This window comes from Dasypus novemcinctus, chromosome 15 (genome assembly GCF_030445035.2).
Source record: "Dasypus novemcinctus isolate mDasNov1 chromosome 15, mDasNov1.1.hap2, whole genome shotgun sequence".
Classification (NCBI taxonomy): domain Eukaryota; kingdom Metazoa; phylum Chordata; class Mammalia; order Cingulata; family Dasypodidae; genus Dasypus; species Dasypus novemcinctus.
Genome location: NC_080687.1, coordinates 104,118,720 through 104,145,611, shown reverse-complemented (window position 1 = coordinate 104,145,611; position 26,892 = coordinate 104,118,720). Strand labels below are relative to the sequence as shown.

At 39.7% G+C, this 26,892-nt stretch overlaps 1 long non-coding RNA gene across 1 annotated transcript; it reads right to left on the bottom strand.

Moving 5' to 3' along the window:
* Positions 1–156: 156 nt before the first annotated feature.
* LOC131273484 (uncharacterized) lies at positions 157–19,270 on the bottom strand. Its single transcript, XR_009180757.1, has 2 exons — positions 18,885–19,270; positions 157–10,787 (listed from the first exon to the last, which is right to left on the bottom strand). It is a non-coding gene; the product is annotated as an uncharacterized lncRNA (long non-coding RNA).
* Between the last annotated feature and the right edge of the window lie 7,622 nt (positions 19,271–26,892).

Below are 26,892 nucleotides of genomic sequence, written 5' to 3'. Positions count from 1 at the left end.
TAAACACATAAAAGACATGAAGACATATTACTATAGTTAAATGTGAATAGACCATTTCCAAAAAGAATAATATGCATGGTTAAGCCTTTCTATACTTTTCGCAGTAATAGCAAAATTGACTAGAGAAGAGAGTTTGCACATAGAATGTGAGACATGTTTTTCCTAGGATCTTTGTTTTTATTGTCGTTTTTTTAATCCAACATTTTACTGGAAAATTTACAAAGATATACAATAATGAAATGCTGTAAGGAACATCTAATTATATTTTAACTGAATTTATTAATTTCTAACATATTATTTTGCCTATACATATATCTTTTGAAATTTACAGCTATAGATTCTTTCAATTGTTTCATAAATAGTGCACATTCTTTTTTTAAGATTTATTCTATTTATTTTCCCCCTTTCCCTCCTCCTGTCCTGCTGTTTTTGCTGTCTGTGTTGTCTTCTCTTCTCATTTTCTCTCCTCTAAGATTTATTGGCATTCAATTCTGGGGACCTCTGATGTGGAGACAGGTTCCTGTCAATTGCACCACTTCAGTTCCTGGTTCCTGCTGTGCTTCACCTTGACTGTCCCCTTGTCTCTCTTTTGTTGCATCATCATGTTGCTGTGTGACTCACTCGTGCGGGCACTGGCTCACCACATGGGCACTCGTGTAGGTGCTGGCTTGCCATGCAGGTATGATTTCTCTTCTTCTTTTTCACCAGGAGGCCCCAGGGATTGAACCCTGGTCCTCCCATATGGTAGGCAGAAGCTCTATCACTTGAGCCACATCTGCTTCCCAGTGCACATTCTTTTTTCAAATGCAATCATCATATATACCTCTATGCATATATATATATATATAATGTATAATGTTCTTAAAATACAGATGTTTTTCTCAATGTACCAGTTAAACATTTGAAATTATGTTGCAGAAATCATCACACTTCCTCCTTAAACACATTAGAACATATCTGATGAGATCAGGATGTTTTCCAACAAAATCATAACATCCTTCTCTTGGTCAAGGAAGAATGTCAACCTTAATCTTACTATATTCCAATTATTACATGTACACATATATACAATACTACATATTATACCATATCATATGCCTGCCTACATATTATGAAATATAAATAATTAATATACTTAATGTTATGTTAACCCTTTATACTTGAATAAACTATATAATTTATCTAACCAAGGAAGTATTGTCATAATAAAGACTGAAGAATATGTTTCTCTATAAACTAATATCAGTGATTAAAACACTTTATTTTTAAATAAAAATAAAAGGCAAGTAGCAAATAATAGCCTGTACAATAGGCCTCCTTTCATGTAAGAAAGGAAAATAATATAATATAGTAATATACACACATACATACACATATATACACACTATACAAACAGTTTTAATAATACATGTAATAAGATTCACTGATACAATGCTTCAAAACCCAAAAGGTATTAGGAGTGGTAAGAATGGCAGTGAAACTTTTTAGTATAATTTTTTTTGTATTTATCATTAAGTTTCATATCTCTTTATTTAAAAATAAATTATATTTAAATAAAAAACAAGTGCTAAAATAGAATGCAAAGAGGAAAAGTGACATAACTATGTATCAAAGTCCTATTGTGGTCACAAAGAAAAAAAAGATAATGATTTCAATACCTTATGAACATGATATGCTAAGGATTTAAATAATCCTTATTTAATTTGTGTAATAAATACAAAATGGGCTGCAAAGTAATTTGGAACTTTTTTCTTAGGGATAGTAGCACCAGTGCAGTAATTACAAAATTAAGGAACTTTCAGTATAGACTATGAAAAATGATTAAATGTAGTGAAATCTTTGGGAGCCAGGATTTTTACTATAGTAAATAAGAATTATAAAAATAGAATGGAGAAATATGGAAGTGTACGTTGAGGTATTTTATTGATGTTTTATTGGAATTAGAAGAATTAGGATGAAATTCTGAGTTCTTAAAACATATTTAACTGTTGGGAAGTGGACATTGCTCAGCTAGTAGAGCATCTGTTTACCATATGCAGGGTCTAGGTTTGATCCCCAGGATCTCCTGACCCATGTGGTGAGCTGGCCCATGCAAAGTGCTGCTGCATGCAGGGAGTGCCGTGCCACACAGGGGCACCTCCGCATAGGAGGGCCCATGTGCAAGGAATGTGCCCCACAAGGAGACCCACCCAATGTGAGAAAAGTGCAGCCCACCCAGGAGAGGCACCTCACACACAGAGAGTGATGCAGCAATATGATGCAACAAAAAAGAGATAAAATTTCCCAGTGCTTCCTGATAATGCAGACACAGAAGAATACACAACAAACGGACACAGAGAGCAGACAATGGGGGGAAGGGGAGAGAAATAAATAAAATAAATCTTTAAAAAACCCACATATTTAACTGTGTGTGATTTTAATCAAAATCAATTAATCCATAATGATTTATAAGACTTTTGGTAATTAATGTACTGCTGGAAATCTAGTTAAGAATTACATGTTAAAATAAAATCCCAGTCATCTGGACCTAAAGGAGTGTAATGACATCATTTTTCATGTGCATGGTAAATATTGTCAACAACATTAAAAATTGTGTTAAAATTTAAATGTAAATTTATATTTACATTTAAGTTGCCAATTTATAGCAAGTTGATTGTATAATCATGTTTTATACAACTTTTTTTTCTGGTTAGAGAAAAGAAATGTACTAATACAATCAATTCATTGTTTATTTTGCTGGTCAAATAATTCCTGGAAAAACTTTTCTAGTATCATACTCTGAAAATAAAACTGACACTCTGGTACAATTAATATTTCTTTTTCAACATATTAAGTTGACCAGTTATAAAAAACAAGCCCATTATTAGGCTGGTAGTGATTTTTTTTCCCCAAGAAGAGAAGCATATTCCCTCAAGAGTCCTAACAGTTGCTTTTCCAAAGGGAAAGTGGAAATGATATAAATTACTGTACAAATTCCAATATGAACTCTCTAACATTGTTGTTGGCTGGATCATTTTATTTCATTGTGTTGAAACTTCATATTGGTAATGAAATCTCTGAAACTGAAAAAGCAAGAAAATACTTTGCTAAATTCTGGATTTTCTAAAGTAAAAGAAATAATTAGATGATTGTAAAGAAATTAATATGGTGTGAAAATTTTCATACTAAGAAACTTGTTACAACCAAATATTAATTAGGGAAGGCAAAGTGTTTATTTTTAAATATTAGTTTGGGTAGCTAAATAAATGTATAGAAATGGTCTGAATTTTAAAAATGTGCATATGCACACACAGATCTCCAATGCCCTTGTATGTAAATTTCTGCTGTACCTAAAGCATGTTTGTAAACCTCGTACCAAGTTTTATATAAATAATGTATATATCATCCATTTATAGCATTTCTGAGAGTAAAACAGAGAACTGTTAATAGCAGTGGAAGAAGTGGTATAAATGGACCTGTCTTAAGTAGATACAGTGTCTGTGGTCACATTACCTATATCCACACTGGCAGCCATCAGCAAACCTGTATCTTGATCTATGTCTGTGTCTATGTCTATGTCAATGTCTATATCTATATATCTATATCATCCATCTATATCTATCTATATCTATCTAAATGCATCTATATATTTATTTTTATATTTTTACATCTACATCTGTTTTTATTGATATGTCTATATCTATATAAAACCATCTATAGATATTCCTCTTACCTTCTTTATCTTAATTGCCTCCCTTCTTATCCTCCTATGCCTTGTTAACATTATTTTACTTTTCCTCTTCTTTAACTTTGATTTCCATTAACTCTACATTTCTCCATGTCATCCCTTTTCATGTGACCATATGCATTCTCATTTCCACCTGTCCCTTTAATTAGATCATTTGCATATTTTTACCTGTGACCTTAGTTATCTAATTTATCTAATTTGTTATTATTTTTATGTCAGCATGTTCAATACAGAAATTATCATTTTCTACCACTTGCAAACATGCACAGAACTTCTTATAGATTACCCTATATTTTTAACACTATCATTGTTTCCTAGCTACCCAGTTTAAAATTGCCAAAATTAGGCTCTTCTTTTTCATGAAGCTTACCACTTGCATTCATTATAAATAGAAACCTGTCACTTCTGACTTTATGTTACTCACCGTTTTCTCCTGATTTTCTCATTCTGTCACCTTAGAAATAAAAATCTTCTCTATGGATCACTACATATGTTACACACAATTTCAAATCAATAATGTTTAAACTTTCCACAGTATACCTCAACTCTGTGTATTCCTGTTACTTTCCAAAAAATGTCCCCAGGCTCATGATCACATTTAATTGTGTTCTTCTGTAAAAGGTATTATACATCTATTCTGCATTTATTCACTATGTATACTCTAACATTCAATATCTTCTCTCTTCTTATTAACCACCTTCTGTCCATTCTTTATGAATAAGTGAAGTGATCACATTAATAGCAAGAGTGCTTATATTACTAAGAGGCTCATTGCTCTTTATTCATCTGGATTGACATTGATCTTTTAGCCATCTTCCAAGCTCTATTAAATAATAGCATTTTCATACGGAGGATTCCCTCAAAATCTAGAAGCTAGAGGCAATTTGATATGACAAAATATGGGCTCATGTAGATTTTCCAAAATTGGCAATGTCCCACTATGTGTCTTCTAAAACTTTCCATTGTTATTCATAGAAATGATTGCTCAAATAAATGTTACTTAAATTTTGGTAGAGTGGATAAATCCATACACACTTGAAGAAGGAAATAAAGTAATAAGCATATATATTGCTATTTGTATTTATACCTGAAAGAATCAAGTAAAATTCCAATTTTATGAAATCCTCATGGGATTTGTTAGATGAAATACATAAAATTAAGTTGTGGCCATTTAATATTATTTATGAATTCTAATAAGAAATATTGATCATGTTTTTAAACTAGTCTATTCTGGGAGTGATTCAACTTTGTATTAAATTTAGAGTGCCACTTTTACTTTATTAAATCAAGATTAGGCTCTGATTTAACCATGTTATTAGAGTGTAACTCAGCCTTGACTCCCACCCCCCTTGGTGGCTGATAAAACAGACTCTCACATGGAAGTAGATTCACAGGACAACACAAAGACAGGAGGGAAAAAGACAGAGAACTTAGTTTTGATACTGGAGACTGGGAGAGAGATGAGTGATTCACTTGACAGTTTACAGCAGACCTTGTGAAAAGACCAGAGCAGCTGAGCCTGGGAAAGAAATGAGACCCAGGAAGAGACAAGACCTCCAGCCCGCAACTGAGATCAAAAGAAGCAGGGCCCACAGGAACTTAAGAGAAAGAGGAAAGCTGAACCCTTGCAGACACCGCCCGCCATCTTGCATCAACACCTGGCAACAGACTATGGGTTAGAAAGTTGGACTCTTTAGGGCCTTGTAACTGTAAGATCCTACCAAAATAAATATCCTTCATAAATGCCAACAGATTTCTGGTACTTTGTATCAACACCTCTCTGGCTGATGAATATCTAAGTAAAATCTTAAAAATCACCCAACTTTTCTATTCAGATTCTTGAAATGTATGTTGATCAGCCTTGCACCAAATGGAACTGAGAACATTCTTGTGACTTCAAAAATTTGAGTATTCTCGTAGTATTTAAAAAGGCCCAGAGTCACACCATAAAATATTTGAAATATGTAGGATACCACACAAAACTACTTGAAATATAAAGAAACAAGGCAAACTTCAACATGTAAAGGAAAAGAACATTTTTAAAAATATTGATACTAAGGTGACATAAATGTTGGAACTATATGACTAAGAATTTAAAGCAGCAATTATAAAAAATGCTTAAATAAGTAAGGGCAAACATTTTTGAAATTAATAGAAATTAGAAAAACTGAGGAGAAACAGGAGGAATCAAGTGGAATTTTGGACCTGGAAAAATACATTAATTAAGTTTAAAAAATACAAACAATTAGGCTGCAAAATAATATGGAGATTACAGGGGAAATGGCAGAATATTAGAGACAAATAAATGGAAATTATTGAATCTTAACAACTGAGATGCAAAGTACCCCAAAAATATTTAAGTGAACAGAACCTTAAAGACCTGTGGGGCAATAATTAAAGGTCTTACATTCATATCACAGGAAGTCCAAAAGGATAGGAGAAAGAGTACAGTGGGGGCAAAAATTGAAAGTTCTATGGCTTTAATGTCCCCAGTTTAGGAGAAAGAAAAACAATTATCCTTTCCAAGAACTAAAGGAGTTTTAGCCAAGGATGAAACTGAAGATATACACACCTAACACATCATAATAAATCCTCCATATTCTAAAGAAAAAGGAAAACTTTTGAAAGCAACCAAAGATAAATGACATATAAGTAGGACCAATGTTTCAAATGAATGTGATACTCATCAGTATCCATGGAGGCCAAAAGGAAGTGGAAACAAATGTTTAAATAGCTGAAAGAAAATAATGGTTAATCCAGAATTTTTGTAAGCAAAAATATCCTTCAGGAATGTGAGGGTTAATTTCATGGGTTAAGTGGCCAAAGATATTGTGTCCAGTTGTTTGGTCCAACACTGGCTTACTTAGTTACTGTGAAGTTTTATTGTAGATGGGATTTGGATTACAATTAGTTAATTGCACACATAATTAACAAAGAAACATTGCCTTTAGCAATTTGGGGTTATCTCCTCATCCATCTGTTTGAGGTTTTACAAGTGAGAATTGTGGGTTCTATCCCTGCCTCAACAGCAATGCAGAAAAGTTTTGCTGGAATTGCCAGCCAGGCATTTTCCCCTGGGGTATTCAGACTAAGGGTTTCAACATCACCTTTTTTTAGATAATCCAGATAGGACTTTGCTCTGTGAGGTTAGACTTTCCAACCTCCCTGTAGTTTCTGGAGTATCCTAATACAGGAATGAAGTGAAATCAAGATACTGTCAGATAAAGTAAAACAGAGGAATTCATTGCTAGCACACTGGTAATATAATGGCTAAATAAGTCATCAAAACAGAAGGAAAATGATATCAGAAAGAATACTGGAAAATCTTTGAAAAAAGAAAGGCAATAGAAATGCTTCATCTGTGTGAATATAATAGATTATTCTTCCTTGAGTCCTTAAATATATTTTGGATGTTGAAGCACAAAAAAATATACTATTGTCTCATCAGGTTGATAATGGATATAAACCTTAAAACCTAAGACAAGTAAAACCAAAAATGAGAATGCAGCTATGAACATGTTGGAAAAATTTCTACATTCCACTTTAAATGGTAAAATATTGATTCTAAAATGAATGAAAATTAAAGTATATAGTTGTGGTAAGAAAAATATCTTAAAATGATCCACCATAATTTTTAAAAAAAATTTTTAAAAATTCATTGAAGTATATCACTCATACATATACATATACATAAACAATAAGTGTACAGTAATAGTTGTGAAATTATAAAACATATATAACATCATACAGAACTCAGTTGTTAAACATTTTAGACTAATGATTAAAGAGTATTGTCAAAATACTACTATTAACCAAAGTATTTTCCCCAACCCACCCTATAATTATCTTTTTATCATTTGTATATGAACATACATAAACAATAAGTGTAGAGAAAAAATTGTGAACTTACAAAGCAAATATGCGTAACAGCATACAGGGTCTCAAACATCAACCCTCTGCCCACACCTTGCATTGTTGTGAGATGCTTGTTACAAATTATGAAAGAATATTGTCAAAATCTTACCACTAATTATAGTCCTTATCTTACATTTGTTGTATTTTCCCCAACCCACCCTATTATTTTTTAAATATAGTTTTATGACAAGTTATAAAACAATCATGCACATGTGCAGAATTCCCAAATAGCCCTCTATCAATGCACCACACTGTGGGATGCACCATAAATTTTATGTTCTAATGTACAGAACATGGTAATGTGAATGATCACCCCTATGTTTATGCTACATAAGGTACAGTTGACCTTAAAATAGGAATATCATCTGGAATTATCCACTGGCTGCAATCTACTTACTGCATGGGCCCTCAAAAGTAGAGAGCTTTCTGTAGCTGGTGGCCAAAGGGGAATTCAGAAATATATGCTATATGAGAAAGACTCAGCACAATGATGCTGGCTTTGAAGATATATGTGGCCACTTGAGAAGAAATGCAGGTGACTTTAAAGAGCCAAGTGAGACCCTAATTGAGAACCTGCAAAGAAACAGACAAAACCATCTCTGAAAGGAGGTGGGTTCTGACAAAAACTTGAATGACATTGGAAGCAGATTTTTGCAGAGAATTTCCAGCAAGAAACATAATCCTGAAGACCCCTTGATTTTGTCCTTCTGTGATTATGAGCAGAAAATTCAGGGACATTGTACCTTGGCTTTTGACCCTGAAACCTGACAACAGTGTGATAATTTGTTTTGGCTCAAATCACCAAATTTGGGATATTTTTAGCATATCAATAGAAATAGATGCAACAGTAATGCCTAGAACATTTTGTAAAGTTATACAAAAACTTACATAAATTTTTTTTAAAATAGAGAGGAAGATGTAATTGTTGGGAAAAAAATGGTACTCACTGGGACACAGACTGATATCATCACAGACAGAGAATTTATTGAGAAGCCCTCCCAATGGAGGGGGTCTGAAGAACAGACTTCAGCCCAGTCCTGGAAGGGAGCTTTGAATTTATACAGAACTTTCCAAGGTGGGGAAAAGATAGTCAGTGGGAGGACAATAGGAAGCCCTAGAGGTGAAAATTTTGCCCTGTATGGCTAGAGGGTAGTGAGTTATGGAGTTAGATTTCTTGGAATGCTGAAGGAGTGGGTGTTCCTTTGATATGCAGGAAGGAAATATTTTTATCTCCCATTGACATGTAGTTAGTAAAGGATTTTATCTCCCTTTATTTCCATCTCTGCATGGTTTCTTTGTTCAATCTTTGGGGAAATGCCCTCAATGCATATCAGGGGGAACTGAGCTATAGCTGTTAATTATTGCAAACCTCTAACATTCTGAACTCTTTATTTGTGAATATATTGGGGGACCTGGGTATTGGGGAATATGGTACTGGGCAGGATAGGAGGGTGAGGGAATTTGAGGCATTGGCTTGATCTGGCTACTTCTTGCTATCAAGGGGTGGAGAAAAGAAGTTCCCTTCCATCCTGTACAGTGGGCTGTGGTTTCAGATCTTGCAGGGGTTGATATTGTTGTTCATGCCGCAGAAAGATGCCATTTATGTATTCCTGGGTTGTTGACTGTATGATTCGGTGTATGAATCAGATAAGAAGCTATAAGAGACAAGGACCAAAAAGCAGCAGCAATACTATAAGTAATGGTGTTATAATGGGTGAAAGAATTGATGTTAAGGGTGAAGAAAAATAAGAAAGGAATGAGGATAGCCATGATTGATTTCAATAGTTATTATTTTGGGCTCTCTGAACAATTACTGTTTTCTTTCAAGACTTTAAGATTTTCTTCTACCTGACCAGTTCTGTAAATGTAAAAACAAGTTTCATTTATGATTGCACAAGTGCCTAGTACACCCTGCTGGATTAGGGACAGGGACGGAGGTTTTGGGGTTATCTGTTATTGGGGCAGGGGAGACTTAAAATTTTCATCTCTTTTTGATATGGTTGAGTGGAGAAGGAGAGCAGGAAGGCATTGTGGGATTCTGTTGTTTGGTCCTCTTTTGATGTTGAGATATTTTGGCTTCTGGTTTGGCAGCTGGCACTATATTTTTGCAGCAGAAGATCATGTACATGATCATGGGTGACATCTTGGATGGCTGTGTGGATAAACTGAGTTATTACATGGAAGATGTGGGGACCTGCTGATAGGAGGAGAATGAGAGCTATAACTGTGGTAAGGATAGGGATTAATCAGGAAATTAAGGGTGGGCTGTGAGGTTATTGCCTTCAGGAGTCTGAGGAGATGGAATAATAAGATTATACATTCAGCATTAAAGTTTAATGGCATTAATGGTTGACAGTGAAATTAAATGATTTGATGGGTTTACACACATAAAGTTTAGCTAAAATAGGTTTCATAACTGTTTTTGAGTGATTTTTTCATGGGTTTAAGATTCCCAACAAGCAGAGCTTCACAGACCAGTACAGTGATCTGAATGACCATATTTTTCCAGTTTATATAGTTTGAAGCATAGGCAACAATAATTTATTATTATGTCCCCTTTTGAGCTTGGAGCAGCTGGCACTTTAACTTGTAATTTAGACTTAGTCCATTGTTGTAAGAATTCAGTTACAAGGTTACAAGAGTCCCCTTGCAGTGTCTGCAGCACTGAAAGCATACCTTGCCTCTTCTGAGAGAGGGAGTGGACCAATGTAATCCACTTGCTATCGAGTTATTGGAGTCTGAGCTCAGCCAGTATGTCTTATCCAGAGGTGTAATTGTCACAGTCTTTGGAGGGAGCATGATGGACACTTGTAGGTGATGTTCATGAGCTCCTGTTGAATGACAGGCAATTGGAACTACTGGCCTAGACACCACAAGGTGTGGTATCCATGACATTTGCTTTTTCGATGGAGCCACTCTGCTGCTTTTTGGGTTTCAATGGTATGGCTCTGGATTTTCACAAGGGCATCTGCCTTAACAGTCCCAAGAGAGATGTTAGAGAAGGGGGAAGGGACATGATAGACAGTTACCTGTCACTGCTGGCAGGCATTCCAGATTTTTTCCACAGATTTTCTTCTCCCCAGAGGACAGCTCACAACAGTTCATTGTTCTTGGTTTGCACTTTGGCTTCTTCTCACAATTGTGACTAAAATGCAAGTGGTATTTGTTTAGAAAGTTGCCTCTGCCACAAACTCCACCCAAAGCCAATATTGGTACTGGCTACATCCAATTTACAGAGTAAGTAAAGATCCGCTCCTTTACTGCTTGAACCTGTGTTATTGTTTTAAAAGCAGCCTGCTGGGGGGAGGCTTTCATTTCCATAAACAACTTTTTCTGATTAACACATATAATGGTTTTAATATCTGAGCAAAATGAGGGATGAAGTGTTTTCAGTATCCCAATAATATGAGAAAACATTATACTTCATCAGTTAAAACAGAGGGTACAGTTTTTGTTTTACTTAACACCATTTAAGAATGTGATAGACAGGACTTTGTAGCTTGTCCTAATTGTTTGCCTATCTCAGCCTCTTAAAATAAACCAGTTGTTTTATTTTAGGACAAAAGTATTATCTTTTTCCTTAACAAAACACATTCTATACATCCTACATAGATAAGAGACTAAAATGATTTTGGAAACTGTCTTAAAGCAAATTTTTTATAACAAACAATTATCATGATTACATTAATTAGCAGGTATTTTATTTTAGCAGTGCAGGAAAAACTATTTTTCTCATTATTTTATGAAAACTCAAGATTTCCAATGGAATTTAAATTATTTTTTCCTATTACTACTGTAATATGCAGATTGCAGTAGCTTTTAATCAATTCAGTTTCTGTTTAACAATGATTTTTATAGTCATTTGAATATTTCAGTTAAAACAATGCTTTTACAAACTTTTTATAACTATTCATAACTGCATAGAGTATAGTTACTTCATTTCAAGACAAATTCCGCCCTCACAGAACACATTCCCTTACTCAATGCTACTGCAATACCTTTTACAACTTGCCATATGCATTCAAATTTTGTCTTGCATACTTTCATTCAGATTTTATGAAAATCAGCCATTTATCTTAGGGCAAAACACACTTTCTTGAACAAACTTAACAAATTTGAGTCAGCACTCCCACAAACTTTTCACTTTTTAAAATATCTTACATTTCATTCTGTGAAGAAAAATATACTTCATTTGAGTTTAAGCAAGAACCATCTTTTATGAAGAGATTTGTAGTAATTTCATCAGTCAAGACTTACAATTTTTATCACTTTGAAGATTTTATTAGCATTCATACCTATTTATTAATATAAGTGCTTGTTTAATTTTTGGCCATTTGAATAGAGTTCTTTTAGGAATTAATATTACCATCTGGAGGTATTAAAATATACACAAGCAGTGAACAAACAGACACAAAAATAATTATGGCAAACAGACAGAAACATAAAGTTTAATAATTTGGCTATAACTCTTACTCCTTTGGTATGGCTAATTTTACTGCTTTTAAGATTTTTTTTTGGAATAAGTATTGCTTGTAATATACAACTTTGTTTTTGGAAACATGTTTACTAGTAATTAGCAACAGTTAGGAATATTTGAGCATGATAAATGCAATTAAACTTTAACAGTTTAGATATTTAGTGCATAAATTTTGCATTATAGGAATATACTTAGACTTAGGAGTCAGCTGAAAGCTTACTTGCAAGAGGCGAGCAATTATAGATTAAGGAAGGTTATTAGGGACAGCTGGGTATTGGTAAGATGCAAGGGATCAGAGGAATAGGGTCTGAGAAGGTGTTTGATTAGAGAGAGATCAGACTGAGAAGGGGATGTGCTTTCTGCTTCAGCCACTTCCTGGAGAGGGAGGACAGGAGCTGGGGAAGGAGCCTTGAGAGTGGGGAGTTGGGTGTGAGAGTGGTGGTGGGTGGGGAGAAGGGAGCAGGTTTACAGAGAGATGTGGGGGCACTGGAGGAGGATGGAGTAAGCTGGAGTGTGATTGGAGGGATCTGAGTTGGGAGAAGGGCTTTCTGTGTATGGAAGGCAAGGAGAGGTGGGGAGGGGAGGCGAGCTCCAACTTCTGCACCTGTATGAGAAGGGGAGAAAGTTGGGAAGGAAGGCAGTGAGGGCAGAGGGGGAAGAAAGGGAGCCAGAGAATGAGGAGGGGGGGTGGATGTGATGTCCAAGGAACATATGGAGGAGGTGCAGGGAGAGCCTGATCAGCTGGATTAAAGTTGAGGTTTGGGGGTTAATTGGGGAGCAGAAGGATGAAGAAGAAAGCTTTCAAAGAGGTTTATGTGTAAAAGAAGAACAGGATTGATGGGGAAGGGGTGGATACAAAGATGAGAGAAGACATGAACGTAAGGGATCTCACATGTCTGCCACTGCTCTGGATAAAGTCCTTTAAGTCTTAGAGAACTTGGGAATTAAAAAGTGTGTTTTCTCACCATTGACTTTCATTGTCCAATTGGTATTGTGGCACACAGAAGTTGAATAGAAAATGAGTTTTTTTGGGTCTGCTGTCTCCTTTCAGGTACAGAGTTTAAGGTTGTGAAGGAGACAAACTATTGGCATGGTTTTAGGGGGACCAAACTTGAATTCCCCATTTTAGTTGGCCTGGGTGAAACCAAGGATCTCTAGGACAGGGGAGATTCTGAGTGAGACAGGCATCCCTGAATCAGTCAGGTATCTCCAAGGAAACAGGAAACTACATTTGGAGCCAGGCATCTCCAGAGCCAAGGGGTTTCTTCCCACAAGGACACAGGCATACCACCCACTGTGGCCCTTGGGGAATGGTGAGGATCCTAACCTAGTGCTAGGTTTTCCCAGTGGGTTGTCCTGGACAACGGAAAAAGAGAGACAACAGGATCCTCTCGTGGAGAAATCCTTAACTCACCCAGCCTAGATTCAATGTCCAGTGTTGGATGGGTGTTCGGTGAGATTCTTCACTAGTCAACTAGTCTCCCCCCGTCTTGGGTTTTCTGCACCAAATGTTGGAGAAAACGGCATTCACTGGGACACAGAGACTGATATGACCACAGGCAGAGGATTTACTGAGAAGCTCTCCCAATGGGGGGAGTCTGAAGAACAGACTTCAGGCCCCCCACCAGCAGAGTAAGGGTCTGAAGAGATACTTCAGCCCATTCCTGGAAGGGGGGATTTGAATCTAAACAGAACTTCCCTAGGCGGGGAAATGATAGTTGGTGGGAGGGAGTTGAGGGTCTGAGTGAGGTGCAGGGATGACTAGGAAGCCCTAGAGGTGAAAGTTTTCCCTGATGTGGCTAGAGGGTAGTGGGTTAGGGAGTTAGGGTTTCTTGGAATGCTGCAGGAGCAGATGTTTCTTTGCTCTGTAGGGATTAAAGGGTTTCTTTATCTCCCTTTGATATGCAGGTAGTAAAGGTCTTTATCTCCCTTTACTCCCGGTCTGTATGTGGTTTCCGTTTAATCTCTGGGGAAGTGCCAGCCCATAGGCTTATGGGGGGAGGGGTTAGCCTCTCCCCAATGCATGAGGGGAAACTGAGCTATAGCTTGTTAATTATTGCAAACCTCTAACAAATCTTAACCACCCTAGCACAGTGATGTGAAGACAACATTCCCCCTAACCTTTGGCCTACAGGCTCAACCTTCTCAGAGCAATGAGTTGACCACCTGGCATTCCCTAATCCATGGGGTACAGGTCCTCCCCTCTCAGACTTGTGGGGTGCTGACCTTGACCACCCTAATCCTTGGGAAAAGTGCCCCACCCTCTCTTTACCCTGGGGCAGCAAAACTCTGCCAGAACTTCAGACAGAAACATCCATCCTCCTCAACTGCTGGGGCAAACTCAGCCTCTCTGTACACATGGTTGTGGTTAATCTCTTGGCCCAACGTGATGTCCTAATTTCAGATCTCAGGTTCCATGGTTTTCCTCTTAAAGCTCTTTCTCCTTCAATCTCTCCTTTCCATGTCCTTTTTATTCCAGGCTGACAGTGGTTTTGTTCATACAGCTCTCTCAAAAACCTTGTTGGTTTAGCATGCAGGAAGCAGGGGTCCAAGCCATCAGACAGTAAGACTTCCCACATGTCTTTCTGAGATAAGTGCATCTTCCATCCTTATTTACATGTTCCAAGTTTAGTTAAGTCCTCCAATGGGGCACTTTCATCTGGGAGCTTGATTTCCAGAAGCTTGGAATTTCCAGAACAGTTTCAGGTTTCTTTGTGCCCTACAGTTCAATCCTCAGTATATCTCTCTCATCTAGGATTTTGCTATTAGCTGTAAGCAGAAGCCAAGCCACATTCTCTGGCTTTACTTTGGAAATTTCTTCAGCTAAATGCCTAGGCTTGCCATTTTCAATTCTGCCTTCCATTGAACACCAGGAGTTAATCTTGCTAAGTTCTCTGCAACTTTTAAAATATGAATTACCTTTCCTCCAGTTTCCAATAATAGTTTCATCATTTTCTTCTAACGCATCATAAAAAGTCTCTTTAGCATCCATATTGTTATCAACAGTCTCTTCAAATCATTGTAAGTCTTTTCTTCCAAGCATCTCACAATTCTTCCAAAAAATACCCCTTACCCATTTATAAAACCGTTCCAGCATTTCAGTAATTGTGAAAGCACTTCCCCATTCCTCAGTGCCAACTTCCATATTAGTTAGTGAAAATAACTTCGGTATTAGGGTGCTGATGCAAAATACCAGAAATTGGTTGGTTTTTATAAAGGGTGTTTATTTGGGGTAGGAGCTTATAGATACCAGGCCATAAAGCATAAATTACTTCCCCCACCAAAGTCTATTTTCAACTGTTGGAGCAAGATGGTTGCTGACATCTGTGAGGGTTCAGGCTTCCTGGCTTCCTCTGGGCTCAGCGCCTCTGTTTTCTCCACAAGGTCAGCTGTAGACTATCAGACAAATGGCTCTGTCTCTCTCGCTGGGGCTCCAGCTTCAGCATCAAACTCCAACATTAAAAGCCCTTAGTTCTGTCCATTGCCATGTCTTTTATCTGTGAGTCCCCACTCACCAAAGGGGACTTTGGCACAAGCAGTTTGCATAATTAATTAATCAAGTAAACCTATGAATCCAATTTAATCTAATATACCCAGAGGACGAGATCAGTTTACAAACATAATTCAATATTTCTTTTTGGAATTCATCAATAATATCAAACTGCTATAGCCACCAATTTGAAGAATTACCTACAGTATGACCATGTGGGCTCTGAACCCAGGGTGACTTAAAGTTAGATGTCCACTGCCCTTTTGAGGTAGCACCTCACCGCCTTTAAGAGCAGACTCCTTCTTAAACCAGACTGCCAGGGTTCAAATCCCAGCTCCCTCAGTTACTAACAATATAATCTTAGGCAGATTACTTACCCTTTCTGTATCCCCATCTACAAATGGGGATTTGTATCTATCTCTATCTATCTCTTAGGATTGTTGAGTAAAGGGTTATAAACATGTCTGCTGTTTGGAGCTAGTAACTTTACTTAAACTTCCCCATCATTTCAAAGGGGTAACACCTCCTTCACAGGGTTATTTGAAAATTAACCAGCTGAGTCGGAGAAATCATTCTCAGTGCCCTGCAAAGAGCCACGCTGGACACCATCTTATGTTGGCACTGTAGTGTAAGCTTTACATAGGCCCTCATTTAATTCTCACAGTACAAAACAGTTAGAATTTATTCCCATTTCATTTACACATATGAAACCAAGGCGAGATACGTTAAGTAACTTGCCTATTTCATAAACTGAGCAGATGGCTAAGCCTCAAGTTTTAAGTATATAGCATAAAGATTGTATTTAACATGGTATCCTTGATTGCACTCTGGCTGAAATAACTGGCTATAACAGACAATTTTCAGACAATTGAGTCTGAGTGTTAAAGACATCAGGAGACATTCTTAATTTTGTAAAAGTGTGATAGTGGAACAGTGGTTTCACAGTCAGTTATCTTTTGAGAAGCAAGCTTAAGTATTTACAGTAAGAGTCTTGATATTTGTAACTTCTTTGAAATGGTTCAGCAAAAATTATTTTTTTTTAGAAATGGGAAACTTCAGAATCAGGAAGAATATGACTGATGACAAAGCTGCAAATTTATTCTCAGCAAGAAGTTTGTTGCAGAGAAGAGTTCACATGAAGAACAAAAAAGAAAAGTGAATGACCTCAGTGTGTATCCTGAATTAGCACCCCATTCCAAATGTCTTATTTTGAATGCAAATTTCCAACAATTCATAGCACATGATCAAATACTTTAAAGGCATAAAGTCTGAATAATTTTTAAAAATTCTACTCCTTTGTATAAAAAACCTACTTTCAATAGCTTGCTGCTGCTCTTTACTTTTTAAATTAAAAAAAAAAAAAATATGTAGAATTATGATCTGACATGCATTCTACCTGGAATGGGATCAAAGGAGAGCGGTCAGTATATTTTCTATAGGAAAGCTATCTTTTTTAATTTTTAAGGAAATGTTAGGAGATACTGGGGCTTGAGCCCTGAGACCTCATACATGGGAAGCAAGTGCTCCCCATGAAAGCTGTCCTTTAGGACCATCGATGAGAAAATTAGACAAGCTTTCCTGAATTATAACGCTTATTAGAGAAGTACTAAATTGAGATTGGAAAGAAAATTAGAAGATGAAATTTTATTAAGCACACTTTTACCAGCTTTATTGCATTCTGTTGCTAAATGTATTTAAGTATCTGTACTTAAAAAAAAACTTTTCATGGATTATTAAGAAAACCTATTTTACCTAAAGTACAATTATCTCTCTCTTTGATCTCCAGTTTGCTGTCACTAATTCTCTTTTATACTTTGATCTGGAAGAAGCTCTGTCTATTTCCAAAAATGCACTTAGGGAACCTCAGACATAAAATCATTAGAAGAGAAAACAGAAGACCAAAATTCATTTAGGGGAAGGGGTAAATAAGTCTAGCAAAAACCTAGGGTAATATGGCTCCAATAATTTTAGCACTGTGATTTCAGAGATGACAAACAACAAAAACAACCCCAGCAAGCTCTGAAACTCATAAAAGGAAAGCCTCCTGACACGAACATTTAAAAGGAAGTTTTCAGATGGGTTATTACATAAGAACGTTGGACAATATAAATGGGCAATGTCTACAATAGCTGTTTATAGCCCTTGCAGCCGCTTTTTTTTAGCCTGGCATTTCATGTCTGTGCCAAGGTCATTACACTAAAAGCAACCCTGAGAAAGGCCTTTTCCGCAGTGGGCTAAGGCGCCAAAGCTTTCTAATTCTCTAGCTGAAGCCAGAACCTGCCTTCAAATGTCCATTCTCTCAACTGGGCTTCTGACAGCAGTGAGGGCAGGCAGTTTATTTCCATGCCGAACGGGCTCTTAGAACCAGGGATGGGGTATTTATTTCTTGGCATCCCAGTCGGAATCCTTTTTGCTTTGGGATACCAAATGGGGCAGTAGGCAAGGGTGACATGCTGCCCTGGAAAGGGAGAGGCCCAGCCTGTACTCACAATGGGTGGGCCAAGGAACACCCAGTAGGGTCTCAACCAGACTCCAAGGCACCCCAGCCCCAGAAGATGGCAGCTGTCCCACAGTGCAACTTGTGTATGTGGGTACAATCCAGGACAGATAAAATATCTGCAAGGCCCACCAGCACATTCCTTCCATCCATATATCAGCCCTGAAAGGGCAACTTTTTTTTCATATTACCACTTTAAGACATGGTCTATGAAGGTAAAGCAAAATATCTAAAACAGAAAGACCAGCAGATGCGGCGGGGCTGCGATGACCCGTACACCAGGAGGTATCTTCTGAGACCAGTATCCAGGCAGACCCCGGGTTGCTGCAGTCAAAACTCCCTAGGGACCCCCGGGAAGGACATTCCCTTTTCCAAACACCAAGAGCGAACATCAAAGGACAAAGGGATATATATATATATATATATATATAAAGATGAGTTTTAGAGGAGTAGAGCAAAACATTCTGTCACCTGCTGCAGGAGACGCTCTTGATAGCCTCCCCACCACCCAACACTGAGTCACTTCCCTTCTGAGCACTCCTCGGGTTTCAACGCTCGCCAGGGGCCTCCTTAGTTTGCTTCCCGCAGCCCACACACCCTAGTGCAGATGTGCGCGGAGCCTCCCTCCCGGCCTGCGTCCCCGCGGCTGCGGACCCTGCTACCTTGCTAGTGGCAGCGCTGAAGGAAAGGAGCCCAGGCAGGCTCCGGATTTATGAAGGGTTAGGGAGGAGGGGAGGGGTATCATGTGACAATAAAAGAGTGTCTCATTCATACTCACACTAGTCGCGGGCGCACGGCCAGAGAACCGCCCTGTGGTTACCGCTCGGACCTCAGGCGGAAGACCAGAGGCGCCGGGTGCGGGGTCGCTGCTCCGGTAGCACCGCGTGGGAAAAGCCTAGGGCTGGGGAGGGAAGAAGCCAAACCCGACCCCGCGCGGCGACGCGGGCAGGAGCCTCCCCTGGGCTCACGGCAGGCGTAAGGCTCCAGTCCCGGGAGGGCGGCGGGTGTTCCTGGGGTTCCCACGGACGGAGACCGGGAGCATGGCGCGCCGCAGGCCTGCGCGCCCCAGGCCTGCGCGCCCCAGGCCTGCGCGCCCCAGGCCTGCGCGCCCCAGGCCTGCGCGCCCCAGGCCTGCGCGCCCCGCGCGCACACGCTAAGACAGACACGCACACGCCGGCAGCGCGCTGCCCCGCGCGCTCCCACCCTCTCCAGCTGCCCCGACCGCGTGCGGCGCGGGTCCCGGGCCTACAAGCGCGTGCACCCACTCGCACGCGCCGCGGGACCCTCGGGGCGTCTCAGCACTCAGGCCCGCTAGCACCCGGGCGCACGACCCTCGCGCAGACTGTGCGGGTCCTCCCCAGGCTCCGTCGTATTTTTTATGAATGAAAATATGGTACGCAAATGACAGCGATTAAAGAAAACGAAAGCGCGGAGCCTGGATTCCAGTGGACTCGGGAAGGGTTAGCGACAAGTAGCAGGGGCAAGAGTCAGAAAGTCTCCCTATAAAATCCCACCAACCCGGGGAAGCCGGAGCGGTGTCAGGTCTTCCTCTCCAGCCGCTGAGGATGGGGGTTGGGGACTGTTAGTCCCCGGAGAACGCACGGGGACCGCCTCGAGGTCATCCCTGCGCCTTTGTCCCCCAGCCGCCCCCAGCCCGCCGACCCTAGGCGCCCCTCCAGCCGCAGTTCTGGTCCCCGCCCCACTTCAGCAAGAGAGAGACTCTGGCGCCCCAAGGCCGACAGGCTAGCGAGTCCCCGCAAGCAACGCCAAGTTCACCCCACAAGCGTCCCCACCCGCGCCCCTGGCCCCGACTCCCCACGCTACCCCGCGGGGCAGCCCCGCCCCACTTCACTGCCAAACTGGCTCGTCCGGGGGTGTCCTTGTTCACCGAGAGCCTGTCCCGCGGCGGCTCTGCTCCCTTCACCTCCCTTGCGCCTCCCTCCCTTCTCGCACCCCCGACAGCGCCTGGTGGGGCAGGTGGAGGTGAAGCGGCGTCGCCGTGAGGAGCTGCGCCGCGCGGAGAGGCGAGGCGGGCGGGTGCTCTGGGCGCTCCGCGCGGGCGGAGGGAGCGCGGTTTAGACCCGGGACAGCGGCACACCCGCAGGAGCGAAAAACGATCGCGCCGCAGAAGGACCAGGACGGCCGAGCGCAGGAGGAGAGTGGCGGCTGCGGGGAGGTCGCCCCCGTGGCGCGGGACCAACCGCGCTTCCAGGGAGCAGTTGGCGGCCAGGGTGGTGCCCCTGAGAGGCGGTGCAGGGCGCCGGATCCCCAAATGTACATTTCAATAAAATTTTATTGAAATATGTAATTTATACATAAACAATAAGTGTATAGTAAAAATTGTGAATTTACACCAAAAATAAGCCCGTCATCATACAAGGCTCCCGTACATCACCCCACCACTCAAATCCTGCATTGCTGTGAAACATTTGTTACGAACTATGAAAGAGCATTGTCAAAACATTACTACTAACTGTAACCCATACCTTCTCTTGGTGTATTTCCCCCCAATCCACCCAGTTATTAACACCCTGTATTAGTATTATATATTTGTTTCAAGCTTTTGGAGAAGTTTCACTTTGTTTACCTATCATGTTCTCATTTTTTTGGTAGGAGCTTTTATACATTATTCCACATTCTGGATTACCATTTTCTAATTTACTGATGTCTTAAAGAAAATGAATTCTTAATTTTTATATAGTCCCATTTATTAATTTTAATTAAAAAGTTTAATCTGGCTTGTTTACAAAATTCTTACCATTTTAAATCACAAATCACATTTTATATCATTTTTCTAAAATCTGTATTTTTAATTAATTCATCTATTTATTTTTACCTATACCTTTTATAATTCCAATCTATTTGGAACTGATGTTGGTTTATTGTGTGAGATTGGAATTCTGAATTTTTTTCATTGTGGGTAACCACTTCACAAATTACCATTTATTAAAAAGGCCATCATTTGACACACTGCACCACACTGCCTGCTTGTTTATGAATCAGATGGTTGCATAATTGTGGGTATGCTTTCAAACTCCTTAGCCTGTTAGGCTAATTAATTCATTTACCCTTGTGCCACTAACAGGCTCTCTAATAAATAGATCCTGTGAGAGTTCTTCATACTTGGTGACTTAAGTCCTGCCACTCGGTTCTTCTAATTTAAGTTTGCTTTCACTCTTCTTGGCCCATTGGTTATGAACTTAGAATTTATTTGTTAATTGCTCACATTAATAAACCCTGCACTCCTAAGAGGAATTATATTTAATTTAATACATGAAAAAATTTGGAGTTAATGGAATTTTAACAATTATATTCTATATGATATATGCCACCATTTATTAAGATTTCTTTAACTTATTTCAATAATACTTTGTAGTTGCCAATGTAAGGGTTTTAAACACATTTTACGACTGTTATTTGATAGCTTCATTGGTGTTGTAAATTGTACCTTCTTTAAATTTTATCTTTTGTTTGTTTCCAGAATATGGAGATACAAATGATTTGTTATTGACCTTCCAGCCATTTTGTAATGAGCTATAGATTATAGGTTTTGAAATTTCTAAATATAACAGTTACATTATTTGGAAATAGTGACAATTTTATGTCTTCCTTTTTATGTGCTATTTATTACTTGTATTAATTTCTTGTACAACTGAGTCACAGCAGTACCAATGAAATAGCAATGATGGCAGCAGGCATTCCTGTATTGAATATCAGGTGGAAAGTTTCAAAATCCCAACACGCTTATAATGTTGGAAACAAGTTTTATTATAGGTATTCTTTGTGAGATTAAGGGTAGTCTATTTCTAGCTTTCTAAAAATGGTTTTTCACTGATTGGGCTGGATTTCGTTAAGTGCTTTTCCACAACAGTTGAGATGATAATGGGTTTTTCTCTTTTATTTCTGTTAATGTAGTGAACTACATTGACTGCTCTTACAAAAGTTAAGCAACATCGTATACCTGGACTGATTCTCCTTTTTATTATTATCCATTTAGTATTTCTCTAGGATCACATTTTGTTGTGGATTTTGCTTCCATGTCCTTTAGAAAGAATGTTCCCTTAGTTTCCATTCAGGAAGTTAGCTTCCTAGTTTACTATTCTATAGAGAATTCTGTCTAACATTGATAGTGAATACTCATGAGCTAGAGCTCTATGACTATAAACATGTTATAGAAACCTAGCTTCCTTCCATTGTAGTTTATATATACTTTGGACTTCACAATGTTTTGAAATCTGTAGGTGATTTCTTTTTGTTTGTTTGTTTGTTTTGTCTTTATTTTTTTAATGTTACTTTCCAAAAATACGAGGTCCCCATATACCCCCCACCCCCCTTACCCCACTCCTCCCCGCATAACAACAACCTCTGTAGGTGATTTCTTTAACCTCCAACTAATGTATACTTTTCATAAATCTTCCACATGATTTTGAAAAAGTGAAAATTATAACATTATTAGGTGCAGTGTTATATTTATGCCAATTAGATAAAATGTTTATGTGTACCTTTCACATCTTCCATATACTCACTTAGTTTTTGTTCATTTGTTCCAAAAGCTATGGATAAAAATAGGTTTAAGGTTTCTTGTTAGTATTGTGTATTTCTTTTGTCTCCTTTTAGTTTTGACTTAATTTATGCTTTGTATGTTTTGAATCTATGATGCTGGCTATGATCGTACATGCATATATAAAATAAATCCTGAAAGGGCCTAAAAGGATTGGCATTCCAACTACAACAATACTCTTAAAGCCTAAATCTTGGCTTCTAAGTAATTTTACCCATAAAAATGACATGGGATTCTTTGGAGAATTGGCTGATTCAGGCCTGGAGTAGGGAAAATAAAAGATAAATTTGGTAATAAACTAGCATTGATACTTTATTCCATGAAGTTTACCTTTTCAAACTCAGTAAGGTAGATTTTTAAAAGAATCTATAAATTTTATTTCTAAAACGATGTAATTTCATTTTCATATACAACAGAGAAACTATAGTGGTGGACAGGTAGTAAAATTAAGAAAATATTGCTTACAATTTTGAAAATATGAACTTTTTAAAGTTGAGGTTTTGATAACATGGAATAAGTTATAAATGCTTTTTTAAAAATTAGCAAAGCTAGCTCCTCATCCGCTCCCGGCGGCGGCGGAGGGGTGACCCCGAGCCCGCGCCGGCTGACCGCCCCTCCTCTCCCGCCAGCCGCCCCGCGCTGCAGCGCCGCCCGCAGCTTTACTCCCAGGCCCCGCAGCGCTCGCAGCCAGAGGGGGCGGCCGCGTGGCGGGGACCGGCGGCGCGCGGAGGGCGTCCGCACCCCTTCTCCCGCCCTGCGGCCTCCTCGCGGGAGGCAGGACCCGGGGACGGCGCGCGGTGGGGAGGGCGCGCGGCGGCCGCGAGCGCCAGTCTTGCCCCGAGGAGCTCCGAGCCCCTCGCGCGGGGCAGCTCCCGCCCGCCCGGGCAGGGGGGTAGGGGGGAGAGCAGCAGCTGCGGCGCAGGCGAGGGCGCAGGGGCCCGGCGCCCCCGCAGACTGGGGGAGCCCAGAAGTGGGGGCTGGGCTGGAACCCGCCCTCTGTCCCGATCGCGCTGCGCCCGCAGCTGAGGCCGCATCGCGGCTCTAGGTTTGGGGCTCCCCCACCCCCACCCTGGCCCGGCCCGCGCCTCTCCAGCCCCGAGGGCGGGGCCTGCCCTCCCCCCCCCCCCCCCCCCAAAGGGGCTGCTCAGCGCTGCTGGGCTCTGTTGGAGCTAGTCCCTTTGACTCCCCGTTTCTGTTATTTTCTGGGGTTTTATTTTGCGGGAGGGCGCGGAGGAAGGTGGCTTTCTTCCTTTCGCCCGCGCGTCCCGTTTCCTGTCCCAAGACGGGCTCGGGTGCCCCCTCTGGCAGGAAGGGGGCCGGATGCACCTGCGTGGCTTCGCATGCGGTCGGGGTGTACCGGGTTCCCGCACCTGCAGGAGCGGCCTGCGCCCTGTGCCCGCGCCCTGGCCCTCAGCCCCCCTGGGGCCCTGCAGCTGCCCAGTGCACGCCGTGCAGCCTCCCCCCCGGGCCGCGCCTGGAGTGGGGGCTCCAGGGACGTAACCAGGGTGGCCTCACTCCTGCAGCCAGGCTGTGGGCTGGTGAGTCCCTGGGGTGGCAGCCTTGGGGCAGGACGAGGAGCCTTCAGAACAGGAGAAGGAGCTGACTAGCGCCAAGGGTCCAGAAAAAAAGTAAAAATAAAAAATCAACAAATCTAGGTGACAATAGCTGCGGAATACTTATTTAAAAACTGCAAAGGTACATCTTTACAGAAATATAATGCCACATACACTTAAATTGATATGAATGTGTCAAATATATTAAAATGCCATCAGGCAATTATCATAGATACATAAATTAATTAGCTCCATTCTTATAAACTTATTTATGAATATTTTATGCTCAGGAAAATAGAAAAGACGGAAATTTTAACTTTGAGGACTGGGTTTATATTTTCATGATGACCACAATAATATTGTCCAGATATATCCACAGTGTTGATTTGATAAAATACTATAACCAATATTAATAAGCATATTAAAATATATATATAAATTAATGAAAGCTAGATTTTCCTTACAGTTAAACTCTTTTGGCATCAAAGGAAATATTTAAAAAGGACAAAACATAAAATCCAGGAATAAGATACATGAAAGATATTAACAATATGAAATAAAATAATCACATTTCTCTTGTTATCAAATATTTTAATCCAAAATTTTATAGCAGTATTTAACATTTAAATTTGATAAGTCTACTAAAATGATTATACTAAAATGATTATAATCACTGTCGATATGATAAATAATTTAGTCCTAATTTGATTTTTCCTCTGACTTTTTGTAGTTACACTTTCCAACACATTTTGAAAAGCAAGATTTTATTAAGCAATTCTACTTTCAGGAACATGTTATAAAGATTGCTTCATGTATCTTCAATGCATAACTAATTTGGGATACTTGAGCACCAAAATTTATCTACATGATATAAAAATATATCAAATTAAGGAGGCAGCATTTTGTAGTCATTATGAGACAACTCTGATATCTGCATATCTGATCTGTAGTGTCACATTTATTCCATGCTTGGTGATCTTAGACAAGAGTTGTGAGAAAATTAAAGGAGATAATAAATATAAAATCCTTAATTTAGTCCCAGCTTATACAAATTTATTAGTAATACTCAGTTAATAACAATACATAATAATTATAAAATATTATTGATATTGTTTATTGTTAGTGTTGTATGGTTATAAAATAATATATCATGTGGAAAGATATTAAAGAAATCCCCCAGAAAAAAATGAGTTGCTATTTCGGAAAGAGTGTTCTTTGGATATATTGTTTATGAAAAAGGAATGTGTGAGACCACAGATGGTAGTGCACGTAGATTTATTCAAAATAGGAAAGAGGGCAAATTCTATCTCTGCCATGGTGACATATTTTTGCTTCACGATACCACTGAGGAAGCACTGGGATGTGACCATCCTACACAAAATAGTGAATCAGATTCTGAAGGATTACTGAGAGTGATCCCTGGAGCTAATGTCTTTTGTTGAGCCTTTACATGTGACATACATATTGTCTCGAGGAAGTGGAAGTAGGTTTAATAATTTCTTCAAGTTCCAAAATGATACTAAGAGTAAGGATGATTGTTATTGTAGGACATTGAATATTTTTGTCCTAAAATCGGGAAAAGAAAATGGTAGATATTATTGTTAAAAGAAAAATAGATCCCCCAATTTAGGATATCATTCTTGATAAAAACACCCCAATCACTACAAATGATTTCTTGTCAGGTGGTTGAGTAAATTGAGTCAGTTGTTTTGTTTCTTTTTTCCTTTTCTCAAAACTAGTTGTCTTCATATTCCATTAAACCAATAAGCAGGTTCAGGAAGTTCTGGCCACTGAAATGTTTGAACCTGACTAGTATCATAAAGCACCTTGATACTTCAAAATATTTAGGTTATTTACATCTGCTGTCAGAAACAGTAACATAAATGCAACATTGTTCATGTACAGCCAGGGTATCTGGAGCCTGTCTGTGTAGCAGGGCTACTGGCGCTAGGCTGTTAACCTCAGCCTGAGGAGCCCAAAGTACATTGACAATGGTGTTAAAAGCTGTTTTATAACTTTAGGTGTATTTATAACTGTTCACTCCAGGTCATAATTTCTTAGGGAAGGTATGATGGTGCACATGAAGGAGTGGGACTCTGTAGTAAGGGAGGTCAAAGGAGTGGGGCTGTTAACCCTCTTTTGTCTATTGGAGACCTGATATACAAAAGATCCTGTTAGCTTTTTGACAGGCATTTAGGGCAGAACAAGATACGTAAGATCACAGGACCCAGGCCAATTTGCAGGTAGGTAACAATGCATGCCGTTATCTGCAGTTTACAAAGGGGATATAAAATAGTTCATACAGGAAAGTGGACTTGGCCCAGTGGATAGGGCGCCCGTCTACCACATGGGAGGTCCACGGTTCAAACCCCGGTGACCCGTGTGGAGCTGGCCCATGCGCAGTGCTGATGCATGCAAGGAGTGCCGTGCCACGCAAGCCCCACATGCAGGGAACCCTCCCCACAAGGAGAGCTGCCCAGCACAAAAGAAAGTGCAGCCTGCCCAGGGATGGTGCCACACACACGGAGAGCTGATACAATAAGATGATGCAACAAAAAAAGAAACAGATTCCTGTGCATCTGACAACAGAAGCAGACAAAGAAGAACACGTAGCAAATGGACACAGAGAACAGACAACTGGGGTGGGGATGGGGAGAGAAATAAATAAAATA